The sequence below is a fragment of the Rosa chinensis genome, chromosome 5 (assembly GCF_002994745.2).
Source record: "Rosa chinensis cultivar Old Blush chromosome 5, RchiOBHm-V2, whole genome shotgun sequence".
Lineage (NCBI taxonomy): Eukaryota > Viridiplantae > Streptophyta > Magnoliopsida > Rosales > Rosaceae > Rosa > Rosa chinensis.
Genome location: NC_037092.1, coordinates 71,609,220 through 71,627,290, shown reverse-complemented (window position 1 = coordinate 71,627,290; position 18,071 = coordinate 71,609,220). Strand labels below are relative to the sequence as shown.

General features: G+C 38.6%; 1 pseudogene; it reads left to right on the top strand.

Moving 5' to 3' along the window:
- The first annotated feature begins 13,955 nt into the window (after positions 1–13,955).
- On the top strand, positions 13,956–15,238 carry LOC112202456 (annotated as a pseudogene).
- The last annotated feature ends 2,833 nt before the right edge of the window (positions 15,239–18,071 follow it).

The window sequence follows — 18,071 nt, the reverse complement described above, 5'->3', positions numbered from 1 at the left end:
TTTTCTTCTTTCTACTCAAAAAAAAAAAAATCTAGAAACGAGCAAAACAATGCAGTCTTGTTCAAATTTTTGGAAAGATTGAAGATGGTGACTCAAGGTATCGATGAACCACTTGCAATATATACAGTTTCTGCTCAGAAAATGCAATGCCAAAAGGGGCCTTATTCTTCTAATATAAACAAAAATTAAAACACAATATTCTAAGCAGTCGTCTTCATTCACTCTTCTCTTTGCCCTGTGTTTCTGTTTTCATTACTTTCATCAAGACCATTATATTTATTTACTTTCTCTTCATTCACTATTCTGTTTGCATTGATGTTTATTGATGAAGAACAAGCTTAGCAGTAATCAGTGGAAAACAGTCAAATTGCTCTTGTCAAGTATCTAATTAATCATGATTGATGAAACAGAACATGGTAGAAGTAATTTCAATGTAACAGGACATGACATATTAATATTAATGCTAATCAACAAAGTGAATTTAAGGCAGAGGAAAATGAATGAGAAACCTTTTTTCTAGTATAGTGCTTCAACACTATTACAACGTATCCTGCAAATCCTACCGGTACTTGATTGAGATATCTGGTCACATACCTATCCAAGAAGTATTTCTCTGATTTGTTAAACACAGTAGCCTAACTCAACTTGTCTTGTTTTATCAATCCTTCCAACAATAAAATTCTAACAACTGAACGCCTAGGCATGATTCTCATCTCCAAGCTGAAACACAAAATCTTGGGATACTTTGCAATTTTTTCTGACTGCGACCATCTTGTTCACCAATATATCCATTGTTTCCATTATTTTCTTCTCTGATCTTAGTCAACCTGAATGCAGCAAGAAGATCCTTTTCAGACCAACCCCACCTCCTATAAGCCTCTTCGTTCAATCCCATTTCTTTCACTTCTCCCACAAGTTGACTGAACAATTCAGGCTTTCTCACTAGAATATAAGCACAATATGTTGCCAGCAGATCGCAATAGAGGACTAGGGCAGGCCCAATTCTCTTATTATAAGCCCAATATTATTGTGTATCTCATAAAATGGCTGGTAGCTTTTATAGTCGAGGTCGGTAGCTTTTTTATAGGAGCTGTAGCTTTTAGGTTTGGTGGCAATAGTTTTTTGGTGCGGTTAATTTCAATATTAAATCTACTTTTCTAACACATTTCTAATTCCAAGAAATATCCTAATATGACTGTTTCTGTTGATATTGGGAGCCGGTACCTACAGAATCACGAGGTGAATGTCCTTTGTTCCAATACCTGTCAAGACAGGAGTAGACCGGGGTTGCCAGCCTATTATCCTCTGTTGCCTAAGTCAGTATGTTACGTCCCGAACCTAAATTTATCGATTTACTAGTCATTTGGACGGTAAACAACAATTACTTTCACCTTTTTCTTTGTTTCAATACTTTTAGTAGTCCTAAAAGTTGACTTTTGTTTGGGTCAAAATTTGAGAAAGTTTACTTCATAGAAGTCATAAAGAACATTAAACCGAGTCCGTGCATATGTAGTACGTAAAAATCGGAGTTCGTATGCAAAAGTTATAAGCGAAATACGGAAGTTACTGTAGATAGTAAGTAGTATAAATTCAAATTTTTTTTACTGTGGCTGGTAACTCTCTCTCTCTCTCTCTCTCTCCTCCCCCGCGCTCTCCCTCTCCTCCCCGAGCTCTCTCTCTTCTTCTCTCCTTTGCAACTATATCTCTCTCTCCACTCCCGCCACCAAACAACGCCCAACCGACGCCGTTCGACTCGTCTCCACCTCTAGGCCACTCCCACTATGACAAATCACGGCGTCTAGGCCGGAAAACGATGACCCAAGGTCGAGAACACCACAGTACCGATTTCGGTCAATGCTTCATTTTCCAGATTCCGGCCACCAAAACAGGCCAAAATTGGCTGATCAGAAGTGGCTTGAGACGTAGATTATCATCCCCAAAGCTTTTGCCGACAATCGAAACGTGGAGGAAGAACTGAAGGCTGGAAGCTACTGGTCACTATTCACGAATCGGGTTCAAGCTTCTCCTTAATTGTTGAGGTACTTCTAGTCGTTTTCTGGATCTGTTGTAGTTGAGAAAGTTGTTCGTATGGTTGAGATGAAGCTGCTGCCAAAAATTTGGTGGCCATCGGAAGTGGTGGTAGGCGGCGCGTGGGGCCCACGTGCCACCACTGTGGGTGGCGCTTAGAGGAGCGTAAAGCAGGTTTCTGGCTTCAATTTTTAGCTAGTTCAATCCTATAATTGTTGTAGAGGTTGAATATGTGATTTTGGTGAATTTTGGAGAAGTTTGACATTGATTGTGAATTTCCGAAGTTTGGAGTTTCGGATGTCGATTTGTGGGAATCCGATCTTCGAATTTCCCTTGTTTCCACTATGGAATACTTTAATCGACGGGTTGATATTAGTGGTGAAGTTTGGTTTGAATCCGGAAAGAAATGGAGATGTTGGTTTACATGTGGTTTTCGGGATTCATTATAGAATCATATTTATTTGTCGAATTGTTGTTCACGGAATATAATTGTGTACATGACAAGGTACCGACCCATCGCTTAATGAGGATCCTTATGTTTGGATACCACGTTAGCCGTATACTGTGAGTGGACGTTTGATTTTAAATAATGCATGCAATTATTTTTCTGAATTAAGAATTTATTTAAATTATCCTTTTAAATTATTGAGCATATTATCCAATAAGTTTTAAATATTGAATTATTTGTTCGATTGGACTTTCAGATTAGAAATTGTTATGTTCGATTTTAAACTCATGATTTAGAATGATTTTCGATGAATTATTTTCTGAGGTGATTTCCGGAATTAAATATTGTTCTCATTCGTCGATTCATAGATTTACTTTAATCTTGCATATTGGTTTATGAATTCGAGAATATTTTGGCGTGCGGGGCCACGTCAGTGATATATAATATTTTTCTCGTGAGATTTGGGGAAGCTTTATTAGTTTTTCGGTTTTCGTATGATTTTAACCCACCATGCCTGGGTCGTATTATTTTATTACTTGCTAGCCTATTAGTACTCATCTCCAATTACTCTGTGTTTGTGGGTGAGTTGAGCAGAGCATGGGATGCTCAAGAGTGTGGGACACTCCGACCCAAGTCTGGGAGGCTCCCTTACTCGTATGGTGATGACTTCTTCCCCATACTCTGTTGTTACTTGATTAGCGGGGCTAGTCCTATTTTGTCTATCCAGCGGGGCTGGTATGTTCTCACGAGTTTTCGAGCTTAAAGAAATGTGTTTTATAAATGTTGCATGCATTGGATTTTTATAAAAGAATAAATGTGGGAAAGTATAAACTCCCTCTTCTTAACAATTATTTATTTTTGTCCACTCACGCTAACGTTTTTATCTACTTTCCCCTAGACCCTTCGGTTTCAAATGCCCAGTCTGCAGAGTAGCTGGTTTGGCATAGTAGGATTCGGGGCATAGCATCTGCTATTGTTGTTTTCTATATTATAGGTTATTTATTGAACCTACTTGTATCTTGAATTCTTTTCCTCCTTTAGATTGCTCTGATAGAGTGTGAGACAAATGTCGTAAAGTTTGGTAGATACATTTGTGTATTTGGTTTATGTTGTATTTTTGGATTTCAGTTGCTTTTGTGGAGTTGTTGGGATTTGGGGAGCAGGGTGGCTCCAAAATAATAAGGATGGTTCTTTAGAAGTGTGAATGTGTTTCTCCAGGTTTTGGGTAGTCCATTTTAGGGGTGACTCTACTGAATTTTTTGTAGAGTTATTCCTAAGATGGGTCTCACAGGACCACCTCGGATTTCAAGGTGAAATTCAGGGCGGGTCCTGTCACAGTATTTGTGTAAGGTAAAGATAGGAAAACGGTACAGAGTGGAATAGTAGACTTACTCGATTAGGAAGTGTTTGCCTATTTTATAGGAGACTTTGGGGCTATGTGCCCAAATATATTTCGATGTGGGAGTGTGCTCCCATATATGCTGAAGGTCTTGCAGCAGACTTGGGGGCTGTTCTGCGCCCATGTCTTGTAGGCCACTGGGGTGGCTCAGGTCGACATGGACGTTGGCGATTTGTCATGCTCCATGTTGGGAGCTCCGGCGTATCTCTAGCTGGCAAGGAGGCGGTCTCTGGTGGCTATTATGCCATGTATTTCTGGTGTTTGCACTTTGTGCTCATATTTTATTTTATTTTTTTCATCAGAATAAATACCAAGTTTTATTATATGAAGATGGAATATCAGAAAAGTACGTTGCCAAGATAGTACAAGATCGAAAAGATATAAATTCTGAAATCATGCCGCCCATATTAATTAGTTGTTTTTCATATATAGTAAAGTAGTCCAATTTCATATGCTTTGTGGATGTATTTTCTATCACTAAGGTGTTAAATTTAAGAAATTCAAGGATTGTATTCGAGCCATCGATGATAAGTCGAAAAGTAAAGACCCCTGGTTGCGGCTTTTGGTGGTCGCCCTGTAACACCATCTGGAATTGATACAGGTTGTGAGTCATTTTGCAGTTTTGGGCAACCACAAACTTTCCGACCTCAATCACATGAGGGTCACTAAGGTTCGTTATGGGCTTCCAACTAAGGTCGTTGCCGCCATGATTAGCAATGGCGAGGCGAGGAAAGAGAAGAGCAACAATTGCCAGGAGGTAGGAAGCGCCCATGATATATGGATGATGAGATAATATAATCACTCTTTGTGCTCATGTGGTATAAACAATGACATATATATCCAATTAAAAAAAAATATGTTGATGAAAAATTTCATTTAATTTATACCAATAGAAAAACTAAAATATATTAAAGTTTCCTAACAGAATCATAATATGATTTACTTCCTCTTTTTTTTTTTAATTTTCTCTTTTAGTTTCAATGTTCGTCTATTTCAATCCATGTCAAAACATTAGTAAGTTAACAATTGTGAGTAATGAAGAAGAGAATGACATTTATTTTTTATGTTTAAAATTTTTTACTTTCGGTGTTCACAAAAAGTATTGCAAAAACTTTGATAAAGTTAACACTAATGGTTTTGTTAATTGAATAACAAATTATTGATGAGGAGAAATAAAAAAAAGAAAAGAGCGAAACCCTAAGCCTAGGGTTTTGTGCCTAGCAGCGGTCGTGTCCGATTGCATTCAGTGTCGGCCTTGGCTAGGTGAGATGGCATTGGTTTAGGGCTTGTGGGGCTAGAAAATTCTGTGCGTTCGTAGTGGTCCGACAAGGATGTCAAACTTCAGCGTAAGTGGAGCATTTATATAAGGCGCTGCTGTTTGGAGCGCATCAGGTGCAATCCAGATAGGTACTTCTTACAGAAGTGCGGCGTGTGTCTTATTGCAGGTCAAGGAGGTGTCGTGATTGCGAGGCGGGTTGGCGAGATTCTCTGCTGGATTCGACTAGTTTGGTGGTTGCTGATTGAAGAGGGATGTTGTGGTGGAAAGGCCGGCCGCTGAAGGGCCTGAGGGCGGCAAAAGCAAAGTGATAGCAGATGGCTAAGGAGTCTGCTTCTTTTGCTTAGGTTTGGGCTTGGGCTCAAACTTGGGCTGATGGGCTCTATGTTGTTGGCCTTCACGGAGAGTGCCTTGCCACCCTCATTTATCACTTAGGGATGAGGGTGGGTTCAGTCTAAGAGGTGGACATTCTTGGATAGTTGGGCCGATATATGGTCCAGGACCAATCTGTTTCGGATCATGCCTGCTATGGGAGTTGATAATTTTCTAGAATACTATTGGCTTTTACAAGTATGTGTGCAGAAATAACTTCTAGGAGCTTTCTAAGATCTTTCAATGCTTCATGTGTACTACAATTGAGTGTAGGCCGGAGATGATTGGTATTTCCTTAGGAGGCGAGACTATTTTTGTTTGTACTAAGCTTGCTTTTAAGCGAGCTTTCCTTGGACTGTAATGAGCTGCGGTGCTTGGGTAGAGAATTGGTTATTTTCCCGCCAATTACTCTATTCTTAAGTGTTTGTAGTCTTTAGCCAATTGGTTATTGATCTAATGCTATCAACTTTATTTAAATTAAAAAAAGACAAAAAAAATTATAAATTTAGATTTGGGTGGAGAAGATGAAGATTAATGTTATCCAATGAGAAATTAACTAGCTTTATATTTAATCAATTGGTTACGTATATAGTTTTCCTTATCGATTTGAATTTTAGAAAATTAGTGTACTTATTAGTCAATTTGCCTTTGGGTAATATATATTTTCAATAATTCAATAATTCAATAATTCAATAATTCAATAATTCAAATGTTTTTAGGGTGAACAAAAAAAATGTTAGGGTGACAATAGCCGCACCCTCTTCCCTAATCACCTCACTAGGGTTTTGGTTTTTTGAGTTGGATTTGATTCGTTGTCGTTTTTGCTTTCCTAAGGTCCCATGTGGCAAGGTTTTCCCATCGATCATAACTCTCGTTCTATTTTTTATTAATACCCCAAATGCCCTCAATAGTGAAGGAAAATATAAAAAAAACACCCCATGCACCACCTCCTAGCTTGCATGTGATCACGATTAAGCCCGTAGTTGCCACGTGACACATCGGTCTACTAAAGACCTGCTTCAGAATAAGATTCATAATAGGAATTAACTTTTACATACCAAAACCACCCTTATGAAACTTTTTTTTTTTTAGAAGATAAAATTCCATTAATAACCAAACAGATTACATAGCAATAGATCCATAGTTATGGGACCGTCAACATGAAGGATTTCCATGAGCCAAAAAGGCTCAACCCCTAACCAAATTTTATGCTCCTACCCGCGAGCTACAATAAGTACTAACCAAACCTGTACCGATACAACCCAGCCACCAACATTAAGATGAACTGTTTTCACCTGTTCGGACACCGCAACCCAAAACCGCCAGGCCACGTGTAAGGGTGATTCATCATCACGTTGATAACCAAAAAGCACCGATAAAAGACCAGACCAAGACACAGCAGACCGACCATGACACCAAAACAATGGCATCGACACTACATAGAAACAGCCAACCCCAAACCCTCGCTTACAAGAGGAGGGACTTATTTTCACCAAGACAACAACTAAAAGCAACCAAAGAAAACCTAGGCAACCAGAAACCAAAGACCACCAGAGAGACCCAAGCCCAAAAGCCAGGCCCAAACACCACCTCCCATAACCAAAACCAAGCGCAGCAGGTAGGGCTGTCAATTCCGACACGACCCGATAACACGACTCGAAACCCGCACGAAATAAAGCGGGTTGAACCCGCACGATTAAAAAGCGGGTCAGCCATGGGTCAACTTGCCATGACCCATTTAATAAATGGGTCGGCCACGGGTCAACCCGCCAACACGAAGTGAACCCGTTTAACCCTATTATGCTATACTTCATCCTGAAATTTTAGACCTTGGGAGTATTTGATCATAGGATTAGACAATTTGAAATATTTTGCTTTATAATTATTGGATTTAATTATTTATGAATAATATATAATTATTTACATTCTTCGTCTTATGGAGTTTTTAGTGAATTTAATCAATTTATGCATTTTTTTAGTTAAATGGGTCGTATTGTTGACCCTTAAATGAGTCATTTTATCAAAAACAACACAACTTATTTATTAAATGGGTTAAGCGGGTTGGAAACGGGTAACCCGTTTAATAAATAGGTTGGGTTTGGGTTTAAATTTTTGACACGATTATTAAATGGGTTGGGTTTGGGTTTGTATCTTGCGACACGACAAATACCTTGACCCGACACGAACCCAACCCGACACGACCCATTGACAGCCCTAGCAGCAGGCAACCATTCCCGCCACTAGTGAGCCCCGTCGCCACCACCCCGCAACAAAACGCCTTTGCGCCGAATCCCTTTGCCGCTCCACCGCCTTGTCACGCCATAGGCAGCCCCTACACCAGGCAGACGGCCACAAAAAGATCCCAGACCAAAGCTTTTTTTTGTCTCTTGTACAAACGACACCATTATGAAACTTATTTGTACAAGAGACAAAAAAAAAAGCTAAACTATAGGACGCGAATATAACCGTTTTCATTTTTGAAAAACAGAAAATGCTTTTGCAAAATGATACTAAACAGCCCGTTAGTAATCAGACATTCAGACTGTTCTTTGAAATGACATTTACCAGCATCTGGAATGAGTGTAAGAATTGTAGAAATATTGATTCTGATGCATTAATGCAAATGGACGACACATAAAAAGGTTACCAAAAGCAACCAATTTCCCCATTCTTTCAGAAACTTGATCACGTGGTGGAGGATATGTATTTGAACACTTAAACCCTCAATACCTTCTAGATTAAATAAATAAATAACGTGATCGATTCCTTTTAACAACGTGATTCCTTCTTTCTCATCATGTTTCCTTCTCATTCGGATGTTAGGAAATTTGACTTTCATACTAGGGATCGAAAAGGATAGAATGGCCATACTAATGTATACAAATAATGACGTTTTAGAAATCTAAGAGCTGATCTCAGGCAACTTCCATTATTATTTTGGTGGGGAAATTGTTGGTCTTGCACAAGTCAGCACAGAGTGGCCTCCAGCTAATGTTGGAAGAATTTAGTCCATTCTATAGAACTTAGTTCCTTGCCTTCTAGTGTCCCGTTTGGTTGACAGGAGTGTCAAAATAGGAAAATGATTTATTTTCCTTTCCATATCGAAATGGAATGAAATAAGTTTTGGTATTTTCATACGGGTGTTTGGAACATTACTGAAAATTAAATTCTGAAATTAATTTTTCATTCCCATTGTAGAGTTTGGTAAGTCATAAGAACGAAATATAAAATTATAATTTTTAATAACACCCTTTTACTAATTAAAGTACAAATATGACATCAACTTATAAGGAATAAAAAATTTTAGAGGGATAATTTATGTAATTTTGCCTTTGAAAGTGGGAAATGGAAATAGAGTACCACCCTTGACTAGGTAATTTTATTCAGGTTTTATGAGGGAGTCAATTTCCAGTCAAATCTCATTTTTTATTTCCTTTCCAATCTCTTAATACAACCAAACGACACCTTTAAATGGAAAATGAAATTAATTCTCATTCCATACCATGATTTTCTGTCATCCAAACGGGGCCTAGGAGTAATAAAGTTGAATTTACTCTGTCATTCCTAATTAATGAACCTTAAATCTCTTTTGGCTGATCAAAAGATCAATTAAGAAATAGGTGGTTAAAGGAAAAACACATTATGTGCCTTTGTCAAACAAACAGACGAAGAGGGAATTAAGGATTTGCAATCACATCACAATCAACATTTACTATTATTATTGTAATTGATGTTAATCGATGTTTCAATTGTAATTTCATCTCTATATAAAGGGGCTATGAAATGAAATGAGTAGACTAATTCCAATCTCAATTTTACTTTTACACGTTATCAGCACGCTTAGAGCCAATAGTCAAGAAAAAAAAACCTAGTTTTTTAGTTTCTTTCTTCTTCCCGTCGAAAAAAAAAATTCAAAACCCTAGAAGAAAAAAAACATTTTCTTCTTTTTCTGCCGCTACCAACCAAAAAAAAATAAAAATTTCTTCTTCCCTGTCCAAGACCCCCGCGTCTACGCAAGCCAGCACGCTGCCAGCCCCCCTCCCTTGCCTACACGCATCTACCTTACAGCACCGCCTGAGTGCATCAACCCAGCAGCCTCCAGTCTTCGTTATCTTCCCTGCATCAACGACCGTCCAAGAACGACCAGATCACCTTCTTCTTCCATCGTTCATATCACGACCGTGCCCAGACCCCACCTGCTCCAAATCGAATTCTGAAAACCTCCAACCTCTGGCCCTCGCCCCTCGCCCCCGCGCCCTTGCAACAGACCGGGCTCGAGCCCCGCCACCAGCCTTCACCGGCCCCCAACCCAGCCTCTACCCTTCACCACAGCTGCTGCTACCTCCGCAAGCCTCCAGAGCCTCAAAGCTTGTAAAAAAAAAAAAAAAAGGGCAGGCCTGCAGCCCAGAAAGAAAAAAGAAAGAAAGATAAAAGCAAAGAAAAAAAAACAACAACAAAGCATTGTGGCCCTGTAAGAGGAAGCAGCTCAGTTTTTCTCAAGGCCAAAAACATCGCTACACACGCCTACATCAACACGTGCGTGCGCTAGGGTCGTTTTATTTTCTTGAAACCAAGTATGTTCTCTTTTATTTATTTAATTTCATACTCCGGTATATTTAATTGTTTATAACTAGAACTTTTGAGCATGTTTAGTTAGATAATATTGATCTTTTTAAGCATGCCTTGTTATTTTAATTTATGTTTTAATGTTTTATATGATTATCTTTAAGCATGCCTTGTTATTTTAATTTATGTTTTATATGATTATCTTTAAGCATGATTTAAATATTTTACTGTTTACATTTTTTTTTGGTAAACTTTCAAGCATGTCTTGTGATTTTTACATAATTATGTTTAAGCATGTTTTAATTATGCTATTGCTTATATTTTATTTTGAGCATGCCATATATATTTTGTTATATATTATTTGTGAATTTTGAGCATGCCATGTACTTTATTTTTATATATGCTATGCTTTATTTATTATTAAATGTGCTATGGTTATTTTTAGAATGCAACATATAAATTCCGTTTTGCCATGATAATAAAAATTCATGCGCATTATACATACACACTTACCGTGATAAAGCATTTTCACATAGCAACGAAAAAAAATGTGACCATTATGAATCTTAGTCTTGAAATCTAATTCATATTTTTGGAAAATAATTCACGTGGATGTCTTTATGACTGCGTAATTTATATTTTCCCTCTTGTTTATGTAGATGGCTGATCCAACTCGACTTGAATTTGACATTTTGGACTCAAAAGGACTTGAGTACCACCGTTGGGTTTCCAATGTAGAAACTGCCTTTGTGGCAAAAGACTACACTGCCACTATTACCGACCCCATAGATGATGACCCATCTAATAAGATGAAAGCAAATGCCTTAATGTTTCTAAGGCGACATATTGATCCTAGCCTACGCTGGGAGTACCTTCAGTTGAAGATATCCAAAGAACTGTGGGATGCCCTTAAGAGACGTTTTGGGAACATTCATGATACTTTACTCCCAGAACTGACCGTTCAGTGGAATGAAATCCGCTTGCTTGACTACAAAAGGGTCAATGACTTCAAAAAGGACATGTTGCGCCTCAAGGCACTTCTCAATTTCTGTGGAAATGAACTCACAGAAGATGATATGATCCAGAAGACTCTTTCTACTTTTCCTACTTCAGCACTTATACTAGCGAACTAGTATACTCTGGAGTATGACAACAAAAGAATCACAACCTTTAATAAGCTAATCAACCTACTGCAAGTGGCTGAGAGGCATAATGAGGTTCTCTTGAACAACAATGTCAGGCCCATTGGGACAAAGAAAATTCCCGAGACTAATTATGGAAAAATGAAAGGTGGAAAGAACCCTAATGCAAAAAGGGTTGGACATGATGATCCCTACCCACGTGGCAACAATGTACCATGTGGAAAGGGACGTGGGGATCGTGGAAACAAGGTGCAAAAGGCACCTAAGTATCCTTCTATCAAAATGGAAAGAGTTGACAATGAACCATGCTATAGGTGTGGAGTCATTGGGCATTGGTACAAGAACTGCCAAGCAAGCAACAGAGTAGCAGCCAATTACAAGAGCTATAGGGAGTCTAAAGAACAAGAGGCTCACTATATGGAAGAAGAAGGCCATGACCTAGACGTCAACCTCATAATTGCAGACTTTAATGGCAACAAGGAACTTGCTCAGTCAATGGATGCCCCAGAATTTGACTGATCTGCTTTATTTATTTTATTTTCTAAAAATAGTTGTGAAGGCATAATGCCTCACTTTTAATTAGACTATTACTTGGTCTTAAAGTTTATTTCAATAATGGTTTGATGAATTAGATTTCTGAACAAGACCTTGATTTGATTATCGTTGGCCTATTAATAAATTTCAAATTTTATTCTGAAGCACTGAATTTATTCAAATTTATTTACTATACACATATTTACATGGTTCGAAATAGCACTATAAAGATGTAAAGCAATACATCTAGAAAAAGAAAAAATTATTTGAATGAAAAGATTATCATTCTACTAAAATAGATCGAAATACTCTAAAGAATATGAGATACATTTAAAGTCACTGACGCTCTATATGCATCAAGAGCTAATCGAACCTTGTTAAGTTTCAAAGATATTCATGCCAACGGTTATCATGTAAAACACACTGTGAGAATGGAACTAAATACCTTAATATTACCTGTAATAAATGTGGAAGGAAATGCATTTTAGAGAAACTTATGAGTCAATCTAGTGGACTGTACCTCACTACGATTCGGATCATTGAATCCTATGCTGTCACCAACAATGAAATGTGGGACATTGACTCATACAGGCTTTGGCTTGACAGCCTAAGGCACCCTGGTCGTGACCTGATGATCCGTATTTTAAAGAACTCATATGGACATCCCTTCTTTCGAGTGAAAAATAAAATGGGAGAAAAATCCACCACACTGCAAGGTGTCGGTCCTAGAATTGCTCAAATGCAGCCATTGCCTTCTGAAGTTCCAGAAGCACTACCTCCCTCCCATTATGCCTCATTGACTATTTCAAAGGCACATCACTCGTTTTGTAAAGCCTGCTTTTTAGCAAAAACAGGATCAAGACCTTCTTATGCTAAAGATACAAAACAAAACATTCCATTCTTACAAATGATACAAGGAGATATCTGTGGACCTATCCATCCAGAATGCGGACCATTCAAGTACTTTATGGTTCTGGTGGGTGCTTCGACAAGCTGGTCACATGTCGCTTTATTTTCCACAAGAAATGTTGCATTTACAAAACTCCTAGCACAGATTATACGTTTAAGGGATCACCCTATCAAGCCTATATAAGGCTTGATAACGCTGGAGAGTTTACATCAAAAGCATTTGATGATTATTACATGTCTATCGGGATCGATGTAGAGCATTATGTACCCCATGTGCATACACAAAATGGTCTCACAGAAGCCACCATCAAAAGGCTACAGATGGTGGCTAGGGCACTAGTTATGCGCACCAACCTGCCTATATCTGCATGAGGTTATGCAATATTGCACGCAGCTTTACTTGTTCGTTTCAGACCCACTGCTAGTCAACCATTTTCTGCTTACCAGTTGGTAACTGGATATGAGCCTGACATTTCACACTTATGCATATTTGGTTGCGCAGTATATGTGCCTATTGAGCCCCCACAGTGCACCACAATGGGTCCCTAGAGACAATTAAGTATTTATGTTGGATATGAATCCCCAACAATTATCCGCTATTTGGAACTCTTGACAGGCGATCTCTTTACCGCTAGATTTGCGGATTGTCACTTTGATGAGATAGTCTTCCCGTTGTTAAGGGGAGATAAGAAAAAGGATTTTCCAAGGGAATGACAGAAATTGTCGTGGTTTGTCCCCACTCTATCTCATTTTGATCTCCGCACTTCACAATGTGAAAGTGAAGTGAAAAGAATAATCGATCTTCAGAACATAGCAGATTCGATGCCTGATATGTTTACTGATATCGCAAAAGTGATGAGATCACATATACTAGCTACAAATGTGTCTGCAAGGTTAGAAGTCCCCAACAAGGGGCACAGCGCTGCAGATAGAAGTGCTACAACCACACTTAGTGGAGGTGTGGTTGAGGTCGTGGCTCCCCAAAGGAAGAGGGGGAGGCCACTTGGTTCGATTGACACTCACTCACGGAAGAAGAGGGTGAGTAAGGCACAAACCGATCCATTAATCATCAATGTAGAGAATTTCTCTCATGAGATTGTCTCTGATTATAGTTATGTCCACGAATCAATACTGGAGGACGTTCCGATGTTTGAAATGATTCCAGAGAACAAAGAAATCTTAATGGATTATGAGAGTGCGTATGAGTTGATAGAAAGATATTCCATACATAATGATGATGTATTTGCATACACTGTTGCTCAAGAAATCATAGAGCAGGAGTGGGAGTCTTGTACTCCTCATTGCTCTATGAAAAGGGAGGGAACAGAGCAGTTGCAGCATAGCAGGCAGTCAAAAGGATCTAAAACAAATTGTTTAAAGCGACAAAATAAAGATGAGGAAGGAGTAGATTTGACCACCATGCTAAATCAATGTGCACAAGCAGTGGCAAGCTATGAACAAGGAACGGCGAGTGAACTACTCAAGAAGATAAGGCTGCACTCCTCCCCCATGGACATGCAACTCAGAGATTAGCTCACTACTTTGCCAATGGCCTAGAGGCACGCCTTACTGGTGTCGGAACCCCATCATTTTCACCTCTCTTTAGTAGGCAGACATCAGCCGCTGAAATCCTACTAGCTTACGAGGTATTTACTAATTCATGCCCTTTCAAGACGATATCACAATTCCTTGCCAACAGAACAATCATGAAGCTAGCAAGAAATGAAACAAGGCTTCACATTATTGATTTTGGTATTTCTTATGGTTTCCAATGGCCTTGCCTTATCCAACATCTCTCCAATAGACCTAACGGACCACCTAAGTTGCATATCACAGCAATTGAGCTTCCACAACCTGGTTTTCGACCTACAGAAAGGGTTGAAGAGACAGGACGTCGCCTAGCAAGGTATTGTGCAAAGTTCAGTGTGCCGTTTGAGTACAATGTCATTGCTCAAAAATGGGAAACTATCCAATGTGAAGATCTTAAAATTGACAGAAACGAGCTGGTAGTGGTCAATTGTCTGCACCGATTAAGGCACATACATGATGAGACGGTGATGGAGAACTCTCTGAGAGATGTCGTTCTGAAGTTGATCAAGAATATAAACCCCAACCTTTTCATTCATGGGATTGTCAATGGGACACACAATACACCCTTCTTTGCTACACTGTTCAGAGAGGCACTCTTGCACTTTTATGCCTTGTTTGATATACATGAAGCAACCATTCCTCGTGAAGAGAAACGTCGGATGATGTTGGAGAAAGATTTACATGGTAGAGACATAATGAATATAGTAGCATGCGAGGGAGTGGAAAGAGTTGAAAGGCCTGAGACTTACAAGAAGTGGCAGATCAGGAATGTAAGGGCTGGGTTGAAGCAGCTCCCATTGGACCAGGAACTGTTGAAGAAAGCGAAGAAATTGTCGGAGTTAATGGGTTATCATAATGATTTTAGAGTTGATGAAGATGGGCATTGGATGCTGCATGGAAGGAAAGGAAAGATCATCACGGCTCTTTCATTTTGGAAACCTGCCTAGGTCCTAGGACCTTAAGTTTCCCTATGTTATGCAACGGCCCCGTTCACATGGTCACCTACTGACCAAATATCATTTGGTCAGTCACCGTTTGATTGAGATCAGACGGTTGACAGCTCTCATCTTAGATTTCATCACTTAGCTGTCAACCGTCTGATGTCAATCGAACGGTGACTGACCAAATATTATTTGGTCAGTAGGTGACCAGGTGATCATGACATTGTTATGCAAAACTACTGCATCTTGTAGTCCTAGAATTTGTTTTAGGGATTTTGTGTATAAGTCTTATTAGCGATTTTATTTTTAATGTTTCTAGCAAATTGACATGATATGAATCCCATCAGATTTTTACAAAGAATAACAAATAGCAACAGGATTGCTGACTCTGAATGAAAAGCTATATAAGATTTACAAATCTTCTCTAACATTCTGCGTTCCTCATCTTGGAATCAAACTTTTTTTTACTAGCATTTTGTCGTCGTCATCTTTAGACAACTGGTTAAAATTAGCTAGCCAAATTGACGATCGTTAAGGTATCTCCCTCGCTTAAACCAATGGACGGACTGAATCTGTCAACCTGAACCGTACTAGATTTAAGGCAATTATCAATGCCTTAACGATCATCATTTTGGCTGAAAATTTGCAGAGACGATCTATACACTAGTACCTAAAAACTGAATGGTCAAGATGTGGATGTGCGACCGAAAAGTGACCAAAAACTCGAACTTCACAAATTAATTTTCAAAGCGGAGCTCCGCTCTGAATAGAATCTGTATATATATATATATATAGGTTAATTATAACCTGTTAGATTTCTTCATTAATTGAAATGAAGGTCCAGATTAAACGACATGTCTATACATCAACCATGACGTCAGCCACGAATCCCACGATTGGGCTTGGGCCAGCGTGGCAACCAGTGAGCTTGGGTCATGATCTGGGTAAAGAAAAAGACATAATTCTTGACCTGGGTCAGATTGGGTCTCTTTCATGCCAGCCTTCAATCTGCCGGTGAAAGGGGTAAATTTTTACCCATTTCGGTCATGTCTTGTTGGAACCCAGTCAAGAGGGGTATCGATGGAAGCAACATTTTTACCCATTCTGGAAGCCAGTCAAGAGGGGTGCCGGTGGCGGTAAACTTGCTCTTTGGAGTAAAGTCTTGTCGCCGACGGAAAAGACTGGTCTCCACTAATCTTGGATGAATTTAGTCCATTTTATAAGAGTAAGGTTCCTGCCTCTTGGAGTATTATAAAGTGTAAAATATGTTGGTCATTTTTGACTACTTGAGCCGCCACCATCGTCACTTCTTTGCTTTTGCTTTTTGTATATTGATCATTATACATAACATACTGAAATCCATTTCTGTATAGAAACAAGGCAAACGTGCAGATTATTTCTAATAGTGTTAAGCAGTGCATAAATCAAGATTAAAAATGATACTTTCTTAATGGATATACTTCTTTTTCAGTTTTTCCTTCCAAATTAAGTTTATTATGTGTGTGTGTATAAAAAAATAAGGATTAAAAATGATATGAATGATGAAAATAATGAAAATAATGAAACTCAAATAACAATTTTTGATGATGAAAGGAAATATTTATCTAATTGTTAGGTCAACTATTGTAGCAATTCGAACATAGGCAGAAATGCTTCAGAAAAGAATATTAACAGAAAATATATATATATATATATATATATATATATATATATATATATACAGATCTCATCTAGAGCGGAGCTCCGCTTTGAAATTAACTTGTGAAGTTCGAGTTTTGGGTCACTTTTCGGTCACATATCCACATCTCGACCGTTCAGTTTTTAGGTACTAATGTATAGATCATCTCTGTAAATTTTCAACCAAATTGATGATCTTAAGGTATCTAACTCGCTTAAACCAATGGACGGACTGAATCTGTCAACCTGAACCGTACTAGCATTAATACAGTTATCAATGCCTTAACGATCATCATTTTGGCTGAAAATTTGCAGAGATGATCTATACACTAGTGCCTAAAAACTGAACGGTCGAGATGTGGATCTGCGACAGAAAAGTGACCAAAAACTCGAACTTCACAAATTAATTTTCAAAACGGAGCTCCGCTCTGGATAGGATCTGTATATATATATATATATATATATATATATATATGTATACATATATATATATATATATATGTATATCAATTTGATCTTCAGCTCTATTGGAAAACCTTAGTCTTTGAGAATTGAGAGAAAGAGACGAGTGTAACCACTAACCTCCAAGGCCACAACTACCCTCAGGTGCCTTACAGGTGAAGTAATTAACTGTATTAATGGAAGATTTTCATCAGCTGTATGAATAGACTGATCATTAGGATATTAACATTACCAGCTGGGAGTTCTATCAACGTCAGTTAATTTTCAAACTTGACAAAAAAATAAGAAGGTGGGTTACACCTCCTATAATTGAACGTATGTTACATCCAATTATAGGAGGTGGCAGTTTAAGTCCTTCTCAGAAGGTTCATTGCTATGAAGATTGTTCTCCACCTACTACTCTGAAGGAAAAAAAAAAAAAACAGAGAGTATAATCATAATCCCTCTGCATGTGAATATATAGAGAGAAATTCTTAGGTGGGGGTTTCCTCACCACGTGGCTTTATGGCCAACCAATCAGAAGAAAGAAAAGTTTTCCTCTTTTTCTAAACTGCCCCTGCTCCTTAAAGTGTAATATTCAAAACACCCCCCTGCTGGGCAGTGATTGGCCCGCCCCACCATGGCTTTAGGGTTGCCCACGCAAGATTTTCTCACATATAAATATACCTCCAGCTCCATTCTGTCTGATCATTATGGTTTCTTGAAGTGTCAGGAGCTCAGCAAAATT